Genomic DNA, 21,794 nt, shown 5'->3' with positions numbered 1-21,794 from the left:
CCTTGGGCGCCAAGAAGCCCTCATGGTACCTCCTGTAAGTCCTACACAGTGGAATTCCTGTGAGCTGGTCAGAGGTCCGCCCCCATTCTCCTTTACTCTGGAAAAGTGACAACTACTTTAAAACCCATAGAAATTCACTGAAAAACACAAAGGTTACAGGGACATTATAGTTAGGAATTAGCATTTAAAAAATCTTAGAAATTCACTGAAAAAAACAAAGGTTACATAGGCGATATAGTTAGAAAATGAAGTTAAAAAAGCCTTAGAAATTCACTAAAAAAACAAAGATTACAGGGACGTTATAGTTTGTCTGACATTTCACTCATACAAAACCAGAGAAGTGTAGCCATTATAGTAGCTGAGTTAAATGTGACTAGTGTCCCTGCAATGCACTGCTTATGACCTCACATACTATATCACTCATGATATGGTCAGTGACAGCAGTAATGACATCACTGATGAAATCTCAAATAACTTCTCAAATGACATCATCCACATCATCACTCACATCACTGCCACTGCCAATCCTCACAACCATTCACAAACCAATTCAAATAGCCATACCTGTACTTACACACTCACTCACTGATTCTTAGATCTCTATACACATTCACTTGATGACCCATTCTGCTAACTCATACACAAACTCACTCACTAATACAGCCATTGACATATCCACTCATATACCCTTACGGGCCTTCACAACCTGAGTGAGTCACCCATGGAGCTACTCAGAAACCTAGACACTCACCCATACAGTCACTCACACAGCCATTAACTCACCGAAAGAGTTGCACACAGCCAATTACTTACTCATACAAATAGTAACGGTAATTAACGTTTACTCCAATTCTGTTACTCTGCGGAACTTGACCCCGCATACCATTACTCCGCGAGGTCTTTGACCTCGCATACTATCACTTCGCATTTTTTCATCACGCGTGTGCATTTGCCACGCATGCCTTTACAACGATTTTTGTTGTAAGGTATGTATGATAAATGCACTTGCGTTGTGAAAAATGGATGGAACCAGGAGGAGAGTGGAACCACGACGAGAGAGAGGTAAGGGTTTTTTGTGCTGTGGTAGTGATTATGTAGTGTAGTGTAGTGTTGTGGTGGTTGTGTAGTGTAGGGTCATGCTGGTGGTAGTGTTATAGGGTTTAGGGTAGTGATGTGGTGTTTGTTTAGTGTAGGGTCATGCTGGGGATAATGTTTTAGGGTTAAGGGTAGTGTTGTAGTGTTTCTGTAGTGTAGGGTCATGCTGGGGGTAGTGTTGTAGGTTTTAGGGTAGTGTTGTAGTGTTTGTGTATTGTAGGGTCATAATGGGGGTATTGTATTAGGGTTTACGGTAGTGTTGTGTACTGCTTGTATAGTGTAGGCCCATGCTGGGGTAGTGTATTAGGTTTTAAGATAGTGTTGTAGAGTTTGTGTAGTGTAGGGTCATGTTGGGGGTAGTGTATTAGGGTTTAGGGTTGTGTTGTAGTGTTTGTGTAGTGTAGGGTACTGCTGGGGTAGTGTTTTAGGGTTTAGGGTAGTGTTGTAGTGTTTGTGTAGGGAAGAAAAGTGCTTTATGGTAGTGTTGGGTGGTCGTGCTGGGTAGTGTAAATGTAGGAAAATGACTGTGTGGAGGGTGGGTGGGGCAGGGGTACTACATTAGGGTGTAGGGAAGAGTAGGGTAGGTTAGGGTAGGGTACTCTCACTTACGTTTAAAACGTTTACCATGAGTATTCCTTTAACATGCATGCCTTTGCGTTGTAAAGGCATGCGTGGTAAATGTATATTCGTTGTAAAAGTTTGCGTTGTGTTAATTTGTGGAGGGATAGCATTTGCGGATTTTTTTTGTGGATTGATGTATGTGGGGTATTTTATGTAGAAAAATGTCACATATTCAGTAGTAACACATACTCACTCACCTATACAGTCACTGACAGAAGCACCTACCCACTCATTCATACAGGCAGTCACACATCTCAGCACCCACACATATAGAAACCCAGACAACAATAGAGGTATTCAGAAATTCAACCAATCTCCCATATAGCCATTCACCTATCCACTAACACACTCATACACCCATTGAGACATCAACTGACATAGCTTTCCATCCAAATCTAGTGCACCTGAAGATTGTGATTCTCAGCGACAGGTTCTGCAACATATGCATTTAGCTGGGCGCATATGCCCTCAGAGTTATTGAAGCAGTCAAAAATGAGGCAGCACTTTTGAAACTCCTGAGAAAATGTCCCTTTACGGAAGGGATCTGTTATTTGTGCAGAGTACCACAGTGATGCTTCATTGACTTCAAATGCCATGGTTGGTGAAGGGCTATTTCCGATACATTGTAAAATAAAAGTTCCTGAATTGCTCCTCAATGTTTCTTTGCTTACTAAGTGGCAAGCACTCTAAAATGAACATGCTGCAGTGCCAAAGTCACTAAAAGTGTCACCCAGCCTACTCTCAGGGAGATATTTCACATCTACTCCAATTATGCTGAACACTTGGTAGACAAGGGTGTTATCAGACTCTAGATTTTTTATTAAGTCCACTACAACAGTCATGCTTTCCTGTAAAAATCTAAAAATGCAGTAGAGTACACTTTTTTTCCAAATTAGTATAATTATATGACGAAAGATCCTCACATTTCTTGCCTTTGGCATCTTTGCTCAGCAGAAGTTCTGTAAACGGTTGCCACATGTATAATAGTGCATTCATGGCCTCTTAGACTGAGAACCACCAGCTAAGTGACACAGTTGGGATGACTCTTTCTTTGACACCACACAATGCATAAAATGGAAAATATTGATTTTTTAGTTTCCGCGGAAAAAAAAACAGTGCACCAGAATGGATTAAGAAGTCAATAGCATTCTTCATTAACTCTGAAGATTGTAAATATGCTTTCAGCATACCATCTAACAAGTGGCAAGGATCTCTTACAGGGAAGCACTTCAGCCCAGGTATCGATTTTGACAGGTAATCACACAACTTTTTCATATACGTAGCTGAATCACTGTAAATACAAACAATATCACGCCAATCTTTGTTGAATTTAGTAGGAACTTTTTGCAGCAGCATTCCAAGTGACACTGCATTCCATGTTTTCCAAAAGTCTGGTGTCATATTTTCACCAGTATCCCAGATGCTTTGTGACTGCACTATTTTCACATATACCTGTCACTATACCTTGCATTGAATGTTTAAAGCCTGGGGCATTTAGCAATTCACCTACTATCAATACTGACTCACTAGAAAATGGGGCAGATATATCAAGGTTTTTTACCCATTCTATGAGGGTAAATGTGATCGTACACATTGGGAAAAATTCTTATGAAACATACATTTTTCCTATCAGTAAAAGACTCAAAAGTAGCCAAAAAATCAAATATGATTTTGATATTTCCTGATTCTCTACAGTTTAGAAAATAAATAAACAACACCTAAAACATGCTTTTAACCCCTGTATCTTTAGACCACAGACCATTAAACTGAAATAAGGAAGAAGAAACTATATTATAGTGACATCCCTAAACAACAAAACTCAAGCAGCCCAGTCTTTCCTCTGCTACCTTATATAACAAAGTTACATTGTATTGGCCCCTTCAGGAAGAAATGAAAATGACTGTTGTACTCTCTTTTTCCTATCTTTGATTGGCATTTAGTTTGTGGTTGTGCACACCACAGGAAGGACACAGATTAGAGTCACATAAATTAACGAAGCATGATATTACTAGTAAGATATTAGTATTCAGACCTGAATAGTCAAACCCACTGAAGCAGCACATAATTTAACATAGATGCAGACAAGTGTAAACACTGACAAGCTTTAGCTCCTCATAACAATGCTAGCTTATTCATTATTATTCTTACAGATAAATTACAGGAGCCAGGGACAGAGATGAATTACATTCTGAAAACGTGTCACTTCAATTGAATTAAGAATGAAGTCAGGCTTGGTTAACCAGTAACCAATACACCCAAAGACATTGATCAACCAAGTGAAACCACAGTGAAGAAGAGGTAATATGAGCAACTAAATTGTATGACTAAGAACTAAGCCCTGATTGATAAACAAAAGAAGCAACATAGATTTGTTATCTATTACTTCATGGAATTAACCAGTCAAGGTCCTGAAGAGAACCCACAAGAAACATGTTTGAAATGGGTTGATAACTTGGTCTGGGTAGTCATTAGGTAAAGAGACAACCAAATGTAGGCAATCCTACAAGGGACATTGGAGGCCGACTAAAAGGGTGTGCTGACTCAGTAGTAGCTTCGAATAGGTGCTTCAGCATTTGAACAAAACTAAGAGACTAATAATAGAAACTCCAACACTTTATAAATCAAAGGACTGGTTTATTACTAATTTGATTTATTTCTGCTACATGTTTGTTGTAATGTATGCATTCAGTTTTGAATTATTTTCCTTCATGTGTAAAAGTATGTTGTTCAGAGTGGCTGTAAATATTGTGCCTTACACTTAAATGTTGTCAGAAGGATGTGTTTAATGTGTTTGTGAAATGTTTCAAAATAAAAGTATGTTTTGCAGAAGGCTGTACATATTGTGCTTTACACATAAATGTCATCTGAAGGATACATTAAATGTGTTTGTGAAAATTTTCAAAATACTATAATCCTCACAAAATGAGGACAAATTAATTAAATTACTTCATCTTTCAGTAAACAAATGTTGATTAAATAAAAAGTGGCCCAGCCCAGCTGATCAAAAGGCCCGACCCCTTTCAGTATGAACTTTATACAAGTGGCATTTTAAGACCTGCAATTTAAAAAACAATTTCACTAAAAGATATGATTTTAAATTGAGTTCAGAGACACCAAACTCCAATTTTCCATGAACTCTAAATTAGAAGATAGAGTTGTAAGATGTTACAAAGCAGTTCCAGTGCTAAAACATGGAAGAGATAGGCCTTGCTATAGTGAAAATGAAACTAGCAGTATTTCTCTACCAGGACATGTAAAACACAGCAGCACACGTCGTACCTTTTAAATACACTGTACACTGGTCATTGGGCTACCTAGGCCTACCTTAGTATAGTATAGTATAGTATAGTATTAAAAGGGAAAGTTTGGGCCTGGCAAGTGGGTGCACTTGCCAGGTTAAAATGGCAGTTTAAAACTGCACACACAGACACTGCAATGCCGGTGTTGAGACATGTTGTAGGGATACTCATGGCACAATCAGTGCTGCAGGCCCACTGGTATTACTTGATTTACAGGCCGTGGCACACACAGTGCACTGTACTGGGGACTTACTAGTAAATCAAATAGGCCAATAATAGAGAACCCAATCACACCATGTTTCAGAAGAGAGAGCATATGCAGTTTAGCAGTGGTTAACAGTGGTAAAGGGCCCAGAGTCTTCAAGCCAACACAGGCCAGAAAAATACAGGAGGAAGGCAAAATGTTTGGGGATAATCCTGCAAAAAAGGGCCAGGTCCAACACAGCCCAACATACTAAATAAGAAGATGTTGATTGGTTGAATTAATATATAAAGGAGAAGTGCCGATGAGATCTCAACCAACTTTTTTAGACGAGTATCGACTCCTCCGGACATTAATTTAAACACCAAGAACGGTGCAACCACGGAAGACACGGTTAAGGGAGAGAAACCAACGTGGCAGAGGAAGAGCAAGAAATCAGGAAGAGACCGGTGGCAAAGAAAGCGACTCCAACAAATGGAAAGGAAGAGGAAGAGGCAAAGGGCCGATGGGAAACAAGACAACTGGCCTCAAAAAGCAACCATAATGGATGACATAATAGTAAATAAAACTATTGTCAATTTGTCTCATCGCCCACTCTCCATGTTGGAAAAAGGACATTATGCCTAGGTCTTTCGTCCGGCCCATCCGATCACTTTAGCTATCCAGGTACTAGGATTGACATCTTCAAATTTATTAGACAGCTGAAACTAAAAAAGTGGCATAATCTCAAAGGCACTAGATCTATCGAACTAAGTGAAACAGGGGCCCATCGCCTAGCGAACAGTGAAACCAGTTCCTTTTTGATAATAGGGAATATGGATACCCTTAGAACCCTCCAAGAACTCCTTACAGAGGCAGATATGGAACAGAAATATGCAGGTGAAGCATTGGGAATCATCACTGATCGTCCTAACTTCACAGCAGCACAAAGAAGAGTGATCAAAACGCTTTCAAGGGATGACAACAGCATAATACGCCCAGCTAATAAGGGCTATGGGACAGAGAATCATACACTAATGAGGCATTAAGACAATTGGATGACACTAAATTCTATGTTAAAACTAACATACAAGAATACAATGAAAGTATTATTTGTATATAGGATATGTTGAAGGGCTGGAAAGGCAGTGGAATCCTCCAATGAGAGGAATTCTGCTACGTAAAATGTGATTACCCCAAACTACCTGTGTTCTATCTCCTACCCAAGATCACAAGTACCCCCACCCCACTACACCACCAGGCAGACCAATTGTCTCCTCACTAGGAAGTGTAGCAGAATATATCTCTAAGTATGTAGATCATTTTCTTACAAAGTATGTCACGGCCCTCCCTTCCGATATAAGCAGTACTAACGATTTTCTGGTAAAACTGGTAGATGTAGAATGGGAAGAAGACTACCTTCTGATTTCCATGGATATTAATTCTCTCTATACCATAATTGACCACTCCCTAGGTATCAAGTCCTGTCAACATTTCATTAAGAACAGGGAAATATGTTACCTTGAGCATACTAACATGTTGCTGAAGATGATGAGTTTTTGTCTGCACAACAATGTTTGACTTCAATGGAACATTACACAAACACGTCCTCCGTTCTGCCATGGGGATTGTTTTGCCCCCTGCTTTGCTAATCCAGAAAGCTCTAACAGTCAAATGCAAGGAAGGGAAGGTTGTCAAAAGGTTACGCTATATAGGTGGCGTGTTCGTCATATGGAAAGGCAGTGAGACCAGCACTGTAAAAGTCATTGAGAACCTGAACAAGAATGACTACAATCTCAGACTCACCTACACCATGAGCGGAGTGTATTGAATTTCTGGATGTGAAAGTGGAGGTACATAACAATAGACTCGGGACTAAACTGCACAGGAAAACAACAGCAGGGAACAGTCTTATGCATGCTCTCAATAGTCATTCAGACACCTTGAAATGGAGCATTCCATATGGGGAACTACTGAGAGCAAAGAGAAACTGCAGCACCCAAGAAGATTATCTCATGGAACAAAATAGTATTATCAAAATATTCCCTGAACGAGTCTACCTCATGTGGGTCTTAAACAGAGCTAAATATAAGGCCATTAGGATCACTTGGGAACAATCTCTGCTAGATAAACAAAGCAGAGGAAACACCTGGGGTTAGATTCCTGACAAACGACACAGAATTTAAGAAAATTGCTAAAATAATGACACAAAACTGGAACATTCTTACCAGTGATCCAGTTCTTGGACAAGATTTACCTAAACTACCTATGATTACATACTGGAGAAATCTGAAAGATATTCTAGTCAAGGGAGACATTACTAAAAAACAGCATACTACTGAACATAGTCTTGAAGGGTTTTTTCATGTGGCAACTGCAAGGCTTGCCGTGGTAGTTACATGAAAAAAACATACAACACACCCACAAGATCAAAACGATCAGCCAATCCCTGACATGCAGTTCCGTCTATGAAGTCAAAGTTACCTTTATTTGGTTTGTCACAATCATAAAGCATATACTAAAAAACGCAGTTTATAACATACAAAGTTTAAAAACTAATCGTATTTTCTGTCTACTTTAAAATATTTACAATTTCTGTAAAAACCTTTTCTGGCCCCAAGCATTTAATCTTTATCAGCTTTCGTGAGTAGGTGATCTACTAGTGTCATAAATTTTACCCCCCAGCATATTAAAATATTTGTTGAGGCGCCCATCCAATTTGTTACCGCATGTCTGCAAGTACGGATATTTAAGTCATTTATAGCTGTTTTCAACAGTTTCCTTCTTTCTACTTTTACAGATTCACAAATGCACATTAGGTGGCATAAAGTTTCTGTATGGTACCCACATAAACGACATGTCTTTGTTTGCTGTTTATTTTTTAAGGTGGGGACCAGGTCCTTCGAACAGTAATCGCCAAATCTGAATGCCATGACCCTCCTTTTTAATGATAGGTGGAAGTGGGCTGCTAGGTAGGGTTGTGGTTTTAAACTTATGTATGAATTTATTACCACCCATGCGTGATGGCGTTTGGCCAATCTCCTTTTGTCTTCCACAAAGGATAGTGCCTTAGCCATGGTGTTACACACTTTATTGAATGAAGCCCATTCCAAATGAGTGTTTAAGTTTTAAGTTTAAGTTTATTGCACAGTTAATTAAAACCAATGCGATACAGTAACACAATAAGAAAAGTTAAAATGCAGCATAAAAAGACATGCGTTTAAGACCAAGCTATACAATAGCGAAATAAGAATAACCAGTTCAACACAAAAGCAAACTTTGTTTGTAGGCCGGCTATATTGGGCCACGCTATACTTCCCATCTGTTTTCTAGGCCTACTAGTCCAATCATGTTTTACATAAAATTTTGCGACTTAAATGATTTCCACAATCGAATTAATGTTCTAATTTATTGAGTTCTCATTGGTCAGTTTTTGGTAGTTTTTTTTCCCACTGCTTTTAAAAATTTCACAAAGCTGCTGCTCAGCTGAGGGTCCTGTTCTCAGAAGCAGGTTAGCACTGCGCTCCTTCGTGTGTGTACCCCCTGTAAAATAAAATGGCGTTTCAGCAGGAACTTCCTTTCTTCTTGCAGTTCCTCACACGAGCATAGCAGGTGCAGCATGTCTTCTGCCCCGATGCCACATAGCCGACATAGTGTTCCTGCTTTCGATCTCAGCCAGTGAGGAAGGTGCTGAATGCATGGTAGCAGGCCCAGTCTATATCTTAAGAAGGTCAATTTGTTTTTTTTTTTGCATTACCCAGACCGAAATAAGGCTGGGAGACTTGTGTCTGATATGTGTTTAATACCATCCATGCGTGAGATCTTTTTGATAGGATGGCTTTGTCCTGGACCCAGGACTGTAGCTTGATCAATTTCTTTACCAGCTTGTTAAGTATTTTATGATCTGCAGGGGACGCCCAGAGCTCTGCCAGCCCGGTGTCCTCTAAGCTTTTTGCCAAGTATTTTGCTGCTGGTGAATTTTGGGACTGCTCTAACTCCTTCCATAAATATTCATTCAGAGTTCCTTCGGTCGTTTTTCTCACTTTGTCCCATGTGCAGATGTATGCCCCCTGTCGTGCCAAAAGCTGTACCCGAATTCCAAATTCCAGTCTGATCTGTGCTGGGGAGGATCGCTTTGGGAGGCTGAAGATGATTCTATATGCCAACACGATTGTGTTGTCAAGTATTATGACATCTCAGCCTCGGTGAGCCTCACTCCCATAAGTTAGTGTTGGTAACAGTTTGGCATGTATGACATGTAATAAAGGAGTCAGAGAAAGGCCGGAAAGGTTGTTGTTTAGTGTTTTTAATGCAATTGCCAGAGCAAGGCCTTTACCTCTTATACTAGCCCTTTGTGCGCTGAATTGGCCACCACTATCTATCTTCACACCTAGGTATTTGTACGACAAGGTGTCTTTGATGCGGGTGTTATTCCAGAACCACGAGAAAGCTTTCTTCTTTTTTTTCTTACTGATTGTCATTGTTTGTCTTTTCTCGAGGTTCACTGTTAAGTCATTTGACTCAGAATATCTCTGGGTCGTGTTCAAGAGGTTTTGGAGCCCTACTCTTGTTTGGCTTATTAGCACCAGGTCATCTGCATATAAGAGGCATGGTAGATTGAGGCCTCCTAATTTTGGCGAGTGTGAATTACAGTTGTTTAATAGGGGCACCAGATCCCCCAGGTACAGGTTAAACAATGTGGGGGCCAATACGCAGCCCTGCTTAAGGCCGTTGTTGGTTTGTATCCGCCTTGACAGCATTGAGCCGTCCCCCAACTTGATCTGAATCCAGGTGTCTGTGTGTAGGTTTATTAACAGCTCCAACAAAACTTTTGGGATGCCCCAGCCATTTAGTTTTGTCCATAGTTGATTGCGGTTGATGTTGTCGAATGCCGCTTTATAATCAATGTAGCAGAGGTGTAGGGGCAATTTTTTCGTCTCTGCCTTGTCTATAAGCATGCCCATTCCAAATTACTATTCCAGGCTTCTTCGATCTCTAATTCCTCCAGGGCAATACGCAGATGATCGCCCCAAGAGTTTGGGATTCTTTGGTCATGTTGTTTCTTTATTTCCGTCTATGTTGTTTATGTACTTGAGTGCCCATGTAACCTATGCTATGTGGGCAGCACAACCTTTCCTGCAAAAAAGAGAGTACTTGAACTTATGAGGGCTATTAACAAAAAAGACCCCCACTAACCGGTTGCTAGGCACTTCACAGAATATCACCTGTCCAACAGCTCTCTCCACAAATACTTTATAATAGAACAAATACATCAGAACTACATGGGGGGCAATAGGACACTCCAGCTGAGGAAAAGGGAATCTTGGCATGTTCTAGACTTACAGTGCAAATTTTCCAGGGGGGTACAACGTCAATGAAGAATTGGGAATTAATTTGTATGAAAACTATCCTTTCCTATTGTCTCAAACAAGGGCTATTGTTTCTTACGATTTGGTAGTACTGTATATACTGTATGTACTTTGAGATGATCTAAATGTCCCTAATTTTAATTTTTACGTACTAAATGAATTATAATCTTTCTTTTTATGTCACAGGGGAAAAGGAAGGGGCCTATTCTTGGATGGTGATGTTGTCAGAGGTCCGTACCCTTTTCTTCGAACATTACCATGTCGTGGTGGAGGACACTTTACAGATAAGATCAAATAGATTTTTTATGGTTTTGTTGAGTTAATTTCACATTATTTTAATTGCACTCTTGTATCACTACATTTGTAGTTTTTTTTTTGGTTTTAAAATGTTATTAGATGAAAAAAGAAGGCAAATACAAAGCCAGTATCCGTCTACATAATTTTCGCATTGAATCTGATTATAACATCAGGCATCATAAGATACATAGACCATCTAATACAGAACTCGACTTTCTTATCAGAACACAAGTTGCTTTGAATTAAGCATGTATTTCAAAAAGGGGGTGGGGGTTTGTGATGGACAGAGTATCTGAGTTAATCAGAACACTCCTACCCAGTCAACAGATCAGGGCTTGATCCATCACCGTTTTTTAGCTCACTGCACCATCCCAGTTCAGAACCTGGCTATATGCAAATTAGTCTGTCCCTGGCCCAGTGCATCATGGGAACAGGGCAGACCAAACTACCAAGCCAATTCTTCACTGGAAAGGAAACAAGCTTCGGGGACCGGTTTCTGGCATTACAGCCGTCTTTGGCCCGGCTTGCTTGAATCCTGATGGTGCAGTGAGCAAGGGACTCATGTCTGAGCATACCCTTCCACACTTGTGGTGGACAAAATATTTCAAAAGGGGGGTGGTGATGGACAGAGTATCTGAGTTAATCAGAACACTCCTACCCAGTCAACAGATCAGGGCTTGATCCATCACCGTTTTTTAGCTCACTGCACCATCCCAGTTCAGAACCTGGCTATATGCAAATTTGTCTGTCCCTGGCCCAGTGCATCATGGGAACAGGGCAGACCAAACTACCAAGCCAATTCTTCACTGGAAAGGAAACAAGCTTCCGGGGACCGGTTTCTGGCATTACAGCCATCTTCGGCCCGGCTTGCTTGAATCCTGATGGTGCAGTGAGCAAGGGACTAATGTCTGAGCATACCCTTCCACACTTGTGGTGGCCAAAATATTTCAAAAAGGGGGTGGTGATGGACAGAGTATCTGAGTTAATCAGAACACTCCTACCCAGTCAACAGATCAGGGCTTGATCCATCACCGTTTTTTAGCTCACTGCACCATCCCAGTTCAGAACCTGGCTACATGCAAATTAGTCTGTCCCTGGCCCAGTGCATCATGGGAACAGGGCAGACCAAACTACCAAGCCAATTCTTCACTGGAAAGGAAACAAGCTTCCGGGGACCGGTTTCTGGCATTACAGCCGTCTTCGGCCCGGCTTGCTTGAATCCTGATGGTGCAGTGAGCAAGGGACTCATGTCTGAGCATACCCTTCCACACTTGTGGTGGCCAAAATATTTCAAAAAGGGGGTGGTGATGGACAGAGTATCTGAGTTAATCAGAACACTCCTACCCAGTCAACAGATCAGGGCTTGATCCATCACCGTTTTTTTAGCTCACTGCACCATCCCAGTTCAGAACCTGGCTATATGCAAATTAGGCTGTCCCTGGCCTAGTGCATCATGGGAACAGGGCAGACCAAACTACCAAGCCAATTCTTCACAGGAAATGAAACAAGCTTCCGGGGACCGGTTTCTGGCATTACAGCCGTCTTTGGCCCGGCTTGCTTGAATCCTGATGGTGCAGTGAGCGAAGGACTCATGTCTGAGCATACCCTTCCACACTTGTGGTGGCCAAAATATTTCAAAAAGGGGGTGGTGATGGACAGAGTATCTGAGTTAATCAGAACACTCCGACCCAGTCAACAGATCAGGTCTTGATCCATCACCGTTTTTTAGCTCACTGCACCATCCCAGTTCAGAACCTGGCTATATGCAAATTAGTCTGTCCCTGGCCCAGTGCATCATGGGAACAGGGCAGACCAAACTACCAAGCCAATTCTTCACTGGAAAGGAAACAAGCTTCCGGGGACCGGTTTCTGGCATTACAGCCGTCTTCGGCCTGGCTTGCTTGAATCCTGATGGTGCAGTGAGCAAGGGACTCATGTCTGAGCATACCCTTCCACACTTGTGGTGGCCAAAATATTTCAAAAAGGGGGTGGTGATGGACAGAGTATCTGAGTTAATCAGAACACTCCTACCCAGTCAACAGATCAGGGCTTGATCCATCACCGTTTTTTAGCTCACTGCACCATCCCAGTTCAGATCCTGGCTAAATGCAAATTAGTCAGTCCCTGGCCCAGTGCATCATGGGAACAGGGCAGACCAAACTACCAAGCCAATTCTTCACTGGAAAGGAAACAAGCTTCCGGGGACCGGTTTCTGGCATTACAGCCGTCTTCGGCCCGGCTTGCTTGAATCCTGATGGTGCAGTGAGCAAGGGACTCATGTCTGAGCATACCCTTCCACACTTATGGTGGCCAAAATATAGTCCCTTGCTCACTGCACCATCAGGATTTAAGCAAGCCGGGCCGAAGACGGCTGTAATGCCAGAAACCGGTCCCTGGAAGCTTGTTTCCTTTCCAGTAAAGAATTGGCTTGGTAGTTTGGTCTGCCCTGTTCCCATGATGCACTGGGCCAGGGTCAGACTAATTTGCATGTAGCCGGGTTCTGAGCTGGGATGGTGCAGTGAGCTAAAAAACGGTGATGGATCAAGCCCTGATCTTTTGACTGGGTAGGAGTGTTCTGCTTAATTCAGATACTCTGTCCATCACCACCCCCTTTATGAATCGTTTTGGCCACCACAAGTGTGGAAGGGTATGCTTAGATGTGAGTCCCTTGCTCACTGCACCATCAGTATTTAAGCAAGCCGGGCCGAAGACGGCTGTAATGCCAGAAACCGGTCCCTGGAAGCTTGTTTCCTTTCCAGTAAAGAATTGGCTTGGTAGTTTGGTCTGCCCTGTTCCCATGATGCACTGGGCCAGGGTCAGACTAATTTGCATGTAGCCGGGTTCTGAGCTGGGATGGTGCAGTGAGCTGAAAACGGTGATGGATCAAGCCCTGATCTTTTGACTGGGTAGGAGTGTTCTGCTTAATTCAGATACTCTGTCCATCACCACCCCCTTTATGAAACGTTTTGGCCACCACAAGTGTGGAAGGGTATGCTCAGATGTGAGTCCCTTGCTCACTGCACCATCAGGATTTAAGCAAGCCGGGCCGAAGACGGCTGTAATGCCAGAAACCGGTCCCTGGAAGCTTGTTTCCTTTCCAGTAAAGAATTGGCTTGGTAGTTTGGTCTGCCCTGTTCCCATGATGCACTGGGCCAGGGTCAGACTAATTTGCATGTAGCCGGGTTCTGAGCTGGGATGGTGCAGTGAGCTAAAAAACGGTGATGGATCAAGCCCTGATCTTTTGACTGGGTAGGAGTGTTCTGCTTAATTCAGATACTCTGTCCATCACCACCCCCTTTTTGAATTAAGCATGAGCACAAAATCCGTTCCGCTCGCGGATTTTGCGGATTTTCGGTAAATTCGCCATCCGCGAACTCCAGCGAATTTACCGAAAATCCGCAAATCCGCGAGCGGCGGATCCGGGGGGCAAAAGTTCAAGCCTTCAAGCTTGAAGTTGTTGTAACTGTTTTAGTATGGCGCCAGCAAGCTGCCAGCGCCATCCTAAAATAGTTACTAAGTTAGCTTCAACAGGAAGCACTAATAGATAAAATAAAGCAGGTGCTCGAGCACCTGCTTTATTTTATCTATTAGTGCTTCCTGATGAAGCTAATTTAGTAACTTTTTTAGTATGTCGCTGGCAGCTTGCGGCGCCATATTAAAACAGTTGCAAGATGATGGCCAGCTCACTCAAGGGACCCCTGCGCCCTTCGGCGCGATTGCATAGTAACACACACATGGTCGCTGGAACTAGTTGAAGCTCAAATGCAGTGACTCATTCATCAGCCCAAAAACAATCGTGAGCGTCGTCGAGGTGGGGCAGGTGTGCCTTCTTCCCAAATCTACAGTCGAAAATCAGCTGTGATGCTGGATAGAGGCCTTTGCATCCTTGACTTTCACGAGCGCAATCCCCGTGCTGTTCCTGTGACCAGGAGCTTCTGTCTCTTCATCTGCTGCTCTGATCGATCTCTGACCTTTTATACACACAAGAGGCATGTCCACTCACATGGAAGCCCTGCCCACACACTCGCGGTGTGCACCGTCTTCCCGCCATTTACCCACTACGATGGACAGCTCACTCAAGGGACCCCTGCGCCCTTCGGCGCGATTGCATAGTAACACACACATGGTCGCTGGAACTAGTTGAAACTCAAATGCAGTGACTCATTCATCAGCCCAAAAACAATCGTGAGCGTCGTCGAGGCTGGGCAGGTGTGCCTTATTCCCAAATCTACCGTCGAAAATCAGCTGTGATGCTGGATAGAGGCCTTTGTATCCTTGACTTTCATGAGCCCAATCCTCGTGCTGTTCCTGTGACCAGGAGCTTCTTTACAAGGGACCCCTGCGCCCTTCGGGCGATTGCATAGTAACACACACATGGTCGCTGGAGCTAGTTGAAGCTCAAATTCAGTGACTCATTCATCAGCCCAAATCCGCAAATCCGCAAAATTCGCGGATTTTGCGGATCCACGATCCGCAAATCCGCAAAATCCGCGGATCGTGGATCCGCAATATCCGCCCATGCCTACTTTCAATATATGTACAGTCCCTCCCCCAAAAAACAAGGAAGGCCCCCCAAACAGAAAGAAACAAAACTAAACATTTCACATCATTGACAACGTATGGCTCCAGGTCGTATTACCTTGCATCAGCTTCTAACTAAATCGCGCATACCGATACGTGCACCCCTCTGTTCTCTTCACTGGATATCCTCTGATCCTCCTTGACTAAGTAGATACATCCTCAGCGGCTCCCAGATGTCTCTGAGCCTCGACCTCTCGGGCAACTCCTCGGCATATGCCTCCAAATTGTCTCTACAATAGACCAGGCCTTTGATCCATAACTCAACCTTCGGCCAACATCTGCACCCCCCATGTAATCGCCACTCTCCAAGCCGCCATCAGCAGGGCCAGATGCACAAACTTGCCAGTTACTCCTCTAATATGCGGCACACAGGATAATAAGCAAGCAAGCGGATCGCACTGTAAATCTACACTTACCATTACCTTCAGACAGCTCACCACTTGGTCCCAAAATTCCCACACTTTCTGACACTCCCAAGCTAAATGCAGAAAGTCCGCGTTCTCCCGGCCGCAACGCATACAATCCGCAGACACACGCAACCCATATCCATGCAGTCTCATCGGGGTGTAATACACCTGGTGTATATACTTAAACTGAATAATCCTCAAATTCCCATTCATGCTAAGCGTCCCTGTCAGACCACATACATATTTCCAGTCTGCCTCCGAGATTGGTGCAGGCAAACAGTCAGACCATCGCTCCCAACTCCGATCCCAGGCCTCCACACTTTCAAGCTTTATCATTTTATACAATTTCAAAATTAAACTTTTATTGCTAGAGGCCGTGAGCGCATACTGCAAGGAGGCCAGCGCAGGAGGTTCGTGTGGGTATGTGGTGTAGTGTACCTTAATCGCATGTCTCAGGCGATGCATTGCAAAATGAAACAGCAACGACTGATTGCTAATATAAGCTAGGTCCTCTTCCGCTAAAAAAGAGCATTCAAATAAACATCTGGCATGTGTCTGAATCCTGCCTCATGTAGTACCCGGAGCGACGGTTTCTCCTGCGTCACAGACAGGGCAGCATGATACTCCACATATAGATACGGTGCATAGAGCGGGAGTTTTCGTGCCAAATGCCCAATCTTTCACCAGGCAGCAACAGTAGCATCAACCGCATTGATCACCATCTTAGGAGTACCACGACTACGCTGGGTGATCACACTGTGAAGCGGGACCGGGGCCACATCGCCCTCCTCCACCGCGACATGCTGAGTAAATGCGTGCAGTCTATACCAATAATACAGGTATTGAGCCTGCGCACTCAGATAATAAACGTAAAAATCAGGGGCCTCAAACCCTCCCTTCTCGTAGCCAGAGTCGTCCACTGCACACGAGCATGTCTGCCCCCCCACGCTAGTCTGATCAACTGACTCCTTATAGTCTTGAAAAACTGCAGTGTGGGCGCTATTGGGATGTTAAGAAATAGATAGAGAAATCTCGGCAAAACTACCATCTTTATCAGAGTAATTCGGTCCACCAGCGACAGCGGCAGTGCTATCCAAGTATCCTCCTGCCTCTCTAGCGACGAGTATGCCCTACCATAATTTTCCCTGAGCACTACCTTTGGGTCTCTGTGCACCCAGACTCCTAGGTATTTAACCGGGTCTGTGGACCATACCAGTGGGAACTCCAAATCCGGACAGACGGTGGACGTGGTCAGCGGTATTGTAAAAGATTTATCCCAATTTATATAGAGCCCTGACAGACAACCAAAACGTACATATTCTCTGAGCAATTGTGCCAAATATCTAGATGGTTCGCGGACAAAGAGAACCATATCATCTGCATAGAGTGATATAGCCACCGGCTGAAAATTAAAATTAAGTGCTGCCTCCCTGTGTCACTGTCTGATCACACATGCCAGTGGTTCCAGTATCAGTGCGAATATCAGTGGTGATAAGGGACATCCTTGACGCGTGCCTCTCCCTATTGGAAATGAGTCTGATGTAAGACCTCCTATGCGCACCCGTGCGCTCAGCCTCGAATACAGCACTGCTATCCATTGCAAAAACAACGGCGGGAATCCCATGCGCCGCAATATATACTGTACATACCGCCACTCAACCGAGTCGAATCCTTTGGCTGCGTCTAAAAACACTGCAGCTGCCTGCAGCGATGGCTCAAGATGAAACATCAAAAAGACCGTTCGCAGATTATAAGACGTGGATCGCTCAGGTATAAACCCCGACTGATCTGGTAATACCAATTTATGCATCAAGGGCTGAAGTCTAGTCGGTAGAATCTTCGCCAGAATCTTGGCGTCTATATTAAGCAGAGATAGCGGTCGATACGAGTCACATTTGTCCGGTGGCTTGTCTTTTTTGAGCAACGTGATCATCAACGCCTCTCTCAAAGATGGAGGTAACTCCCCGGATTCGTGAGCTTCCAAATACATTTCAAGAAGATGTGGCGCCAAGAGATCAGCATATTTTTTATGAAACTCATCCGTTAGCCCATCTGGCCCAGGTGCCTTGCCGCTAGCCAGTGCAGCAATCGCATTCTTCACATCCTGTTCATCTATCAGCAAACACAAGTATGCCCTATGAACATCAGAGAGCCATGCACACACTATGTCTTCCAGATAATACTTGAGTTCTGTCTCCGACACCTGCCCCCGTGACTTATATAAGTCCGCATAGAAGCTCCGAAATTGCTCTAGTATGTCACCTTGATCAAGATGCTCACCTCCCAGCTCATCTACGAGTCTATCTGCACGCGGCTGCTCAATACGAGTTTTGATCTTAAATGCTAGGGCGCGCTCTGGCCGCCCCCCCTCCCCATAGCGTCTAGCCGTATGTCTCCGCGATAAGTATTTTATTTCTGTGTCAGTCAATTCCTCAAAGTACTTGAGCAATTTCTGCAATTCAGCCAGTGTGTCTGCTCTGGGTTCCGCCTCATATTTGCTTTCTAACTGCTCTTCAGCTGGGTGCGTATATCCCTCAGTATACCTGCCGCTGTGCTGATGCAAACTCCCCTAATCGTAACTTTAAAGGCCTCCCACAATGTAGCAACTTCCGCAACAGTTCCTTTGTTCAGCTCAAAATAGTGTATAATAGTGTCTCTTACTGTTGCTTCATATACAGGGTCTAGTAGGGCCTCAGAATGCAGGCGCCATGTGAAAGGCGGGCATCTAGTTGTTGGAAGGATCACATCTAGCTGAACTGGGTTATGATCTAACAGTGTACGAGCCAGTGGTGTAATCCCCCGCACCCAGTCCATATCCTCCTCTCCCATTAACCAGTAGTCCAGCCTCGACCAGATGTCATGTGCGGGTGCCGCGTGTGTACCTGCCCGCACCTGTGGGTTATGCACTCGCCACACATCTCTCAGACCGAATTCTTCCATTGCACATGTCAGAGTTTTGGCCACATTGAAAAAGCATGATGTGAAATAAATAAATCAAAAAATACAACAACCCCCACTTCCCTTCCCCTCCTCCACCCACTCCCAATCAGGTCGAGAAGAAAGCCCACTACCCTCCCATTGAATTACATAGAAGTCCATACTATCCCAACATTCGGTGAGCACCCTCTAGGGGAAATGGTTCAGCAGCGAGAATCCGCAGCTTAGTGTGGCCGCCGGCCTTCAGCAATACACCTCCCACACGCCTTATGATAACAGAGCATAACGAATATCCATTAGCACCACCTTCGGAGCAAACAGTGTTTAGTGTCCACTGGACTCAATCAGTCTCCGCCACCACCTCGACCAAGTAGATAGTGAATTTCCTCCATCCTGCCGACCTCAGATGTCACCATTGTGTCCGCATCAGTCAATCTTTTTGACGTATCAGCCCTTTCTTCCTAGTTGTCTGCACGCACTGTGCCAGCCTGCCCTTGCAGATATGCCTGGTGAATTTCAGCGCTGATTTCGCATCCGTAAAGAAATGTGCCTGCTCCTCATGCGTGATTTTCAACTTGGCCGGATAAAACATGGCGTAGGGGACAAGGGCCTCTCTCAACAGTTTCTTTACCGGCACAAACTCTTTCCTTGCCGCCTGAGTCTGGGAAAAAAGATAGCTTGTCTCCTTTATACATCACGGGGTCTTTGACTCTCGCCTCGTGCAATACCGCATCTCTGTCGGCATAGTTCAGAAGACGCACTATGATCGGGCGAGGCGGCACGCCCGGTTTAGACCTGGGTCCCAGCGAGCGGTGCGCTCGCTCCACTATCAGCACGGTGGAGAGCACAGGACCGAATAGTTCACGTAATAGTTCCTCCACAAATTTCTCCATTTTGGATATGGGCGTCGTTTCCGATAGGCCTAAGATACGCAGGTTGTTACGCTTAGAACACGCTTCCAAGTCCTAATTTTTCGCGCTAATGACTTCCAAGATTTTTTCCATCTGCAGGATCTGCGTTTTGGATTGGGCCTGCGCATCATGTGTGTCTGAGACTCGATTTTCCAGGACATCCAGCCTGTGCTCATGTTTTTCAACCTTCTTCTTGACCATGTCCAACCCAGTCGCCAGCACGTCTATCTTGCTGTCTATCGATTTCATGCCAGCTCGGAGTTCCAACAAAATAGATCTGTTATCATCAGCCGCACTCTTTTCTGATCCCTGAGCACCTCCCGGGTCACCCTGATCACCCATGCCATCAGCAGCCCGGGTAATACGCTTATTCTCGAACTGCAATTTAGCCTGTTTGGGCTCCGATTTCCCCATGGCAGCCACTGGAGCTGCAGTATTCACTATTGTGCCTCCGATCGCGAGCCCAGCCAACTTGTTAGCACCCACAGCTTTCAATTGCATTATCGCAATGTTCGACCCTGGACCCCGTCATCCGCTACACAGCTGCATAGTGTATTCCGGATTGTGTCTCTGCCAGTCAGCTCAGTAGGCCACGCTTCCCAGGCACAGGCTATATCTCCGCGTGTTGTCTCAGCTCGTGTTAGAATGCCTTCTCTGTCACTTGTTTCAGGAGTGCTACGAGTCTTTTACACGCCGTGGAGATAACCTTGGTACCCAGACAGAGGACCAAATGGTGCCAAGCGCATGGCGCTCCAAAGCAGAGCCGGTATCCCCCCTTCAGCCAAGTAGTCCCCCGCATCCACCTAGACCCCCCAGCCAACAGAACGAGCTCAGTGGGAGTTCCGATGTTCACAGGCAGAGCCCCCCAGCCTCTAGGAAGCGGTCTGACCCAGCATTAGGCCCCCGCACCCGCAGCCTCAGGCCTGCACCTTTTGCTGCCCAGCAGCCGATCCCCACTGCGCGCCACCAATATGGCGCCCAGTGCCGATCTCGCCACCCAGCAGCCCTGGCCTAGCCTGTTCAGTCGCGTCTCTTACCCCGTCTGGGCACCACTAGCATTGTTCCTTGATGCCAGCTTCGCCTCTCCCCTTCCATGCTCCGGCGCCACCATGGTCACTCGCCCAGCCTCCAAGAGGCCATGTTTGGTCGCACACACCACTTCCAGCCGAGCGCCTCCGAGGACGATAGCACTCGCTATGCAGAGGCCCACGCAGTATCGCAGTTCCTCACAGTCTCTCGCAGCACCTCATTCGGCTCCGACTCCGCACAGCCGCCTCTCAGAATTTCCACCTCCGACAGGGGCCCCAGGTCGTCGGTCAAGTGTCCGAATACAATGCACCACCAGGGCGCCCGACCCTCGATCCAGGCCGTAGTCACTCTGCCGCCGCCATTTTCTCTCCAGTGGTCTCCGGGTCTCGGTACGGCGGTAATTGCTCTGCCTCACCGACACTGTTGCCTCCGTTGTGTTCCACGCCCTACAAGCCACATTTCACAGCGGGTTTCCGGTTTGTGGGGGCACTGCAGAAGGATGGTATTACAGGATGAAGTTGCCGGTGAGCGGAGCTCCCTCAACAGGCAGCCATTCCGCTTCGCGCCGTAGCCACGCCCCCACTGGATTTGTAGTATACACAGAATTTGCAGTTGGTTTATGGTTGATCGCATTTCTTAACAGACTCATTTCAACATGCAGGACTTAATGGAAACTTTCCTTAGCTCTCTGGGACTATGTATCCCTGTTGGAAGTTTATACTTCATATGTTTTGCCACTACTGCTCATATTCTGAGGGGGAATGACATTTGGGCACTATGCCTTAGATAAATGTTTCCCCTTAATGGGGTTTTTTCACACAGCAGACCTCTCACCTATTAGGATTGACCTATCGAGTTTAGAGAATATGGAGTTTGCTATGAGTGAATCCTGTTCTATGACTCTACATAATGTATGTTTATCAGATTTACTGGCAGATGCATCAAAGTAAATACCGGGAGCAAATGGGAGATTCTCAGAATCTGCCCCTTTGCTCCCGGTATTTTTGCATTTGGGATGCATCATCCCAAATGCAAAAATCGCAATTTAAGGAATCTCTAAATTGAGA

This window comes from Lissotriton helveticus, chromosome 8 (assembly GCF_964261635.1).
Source record: "Lissotriton helveticus chromosome 8, aLisHel1.1, whole genome shotgun sequence".
NCBI classification, from domain to species: domain Eukaryota; kingdom Metazoa; phylum Chordata; class Amphibia; order Caudata; family Salamandridae; genus Lissotriton; species Lissotriton helveticus.
The sequence above is the reverse complement of the archived record's forward strand: the minus strand, read 5'-3'. Positions refer to the sequence as shown.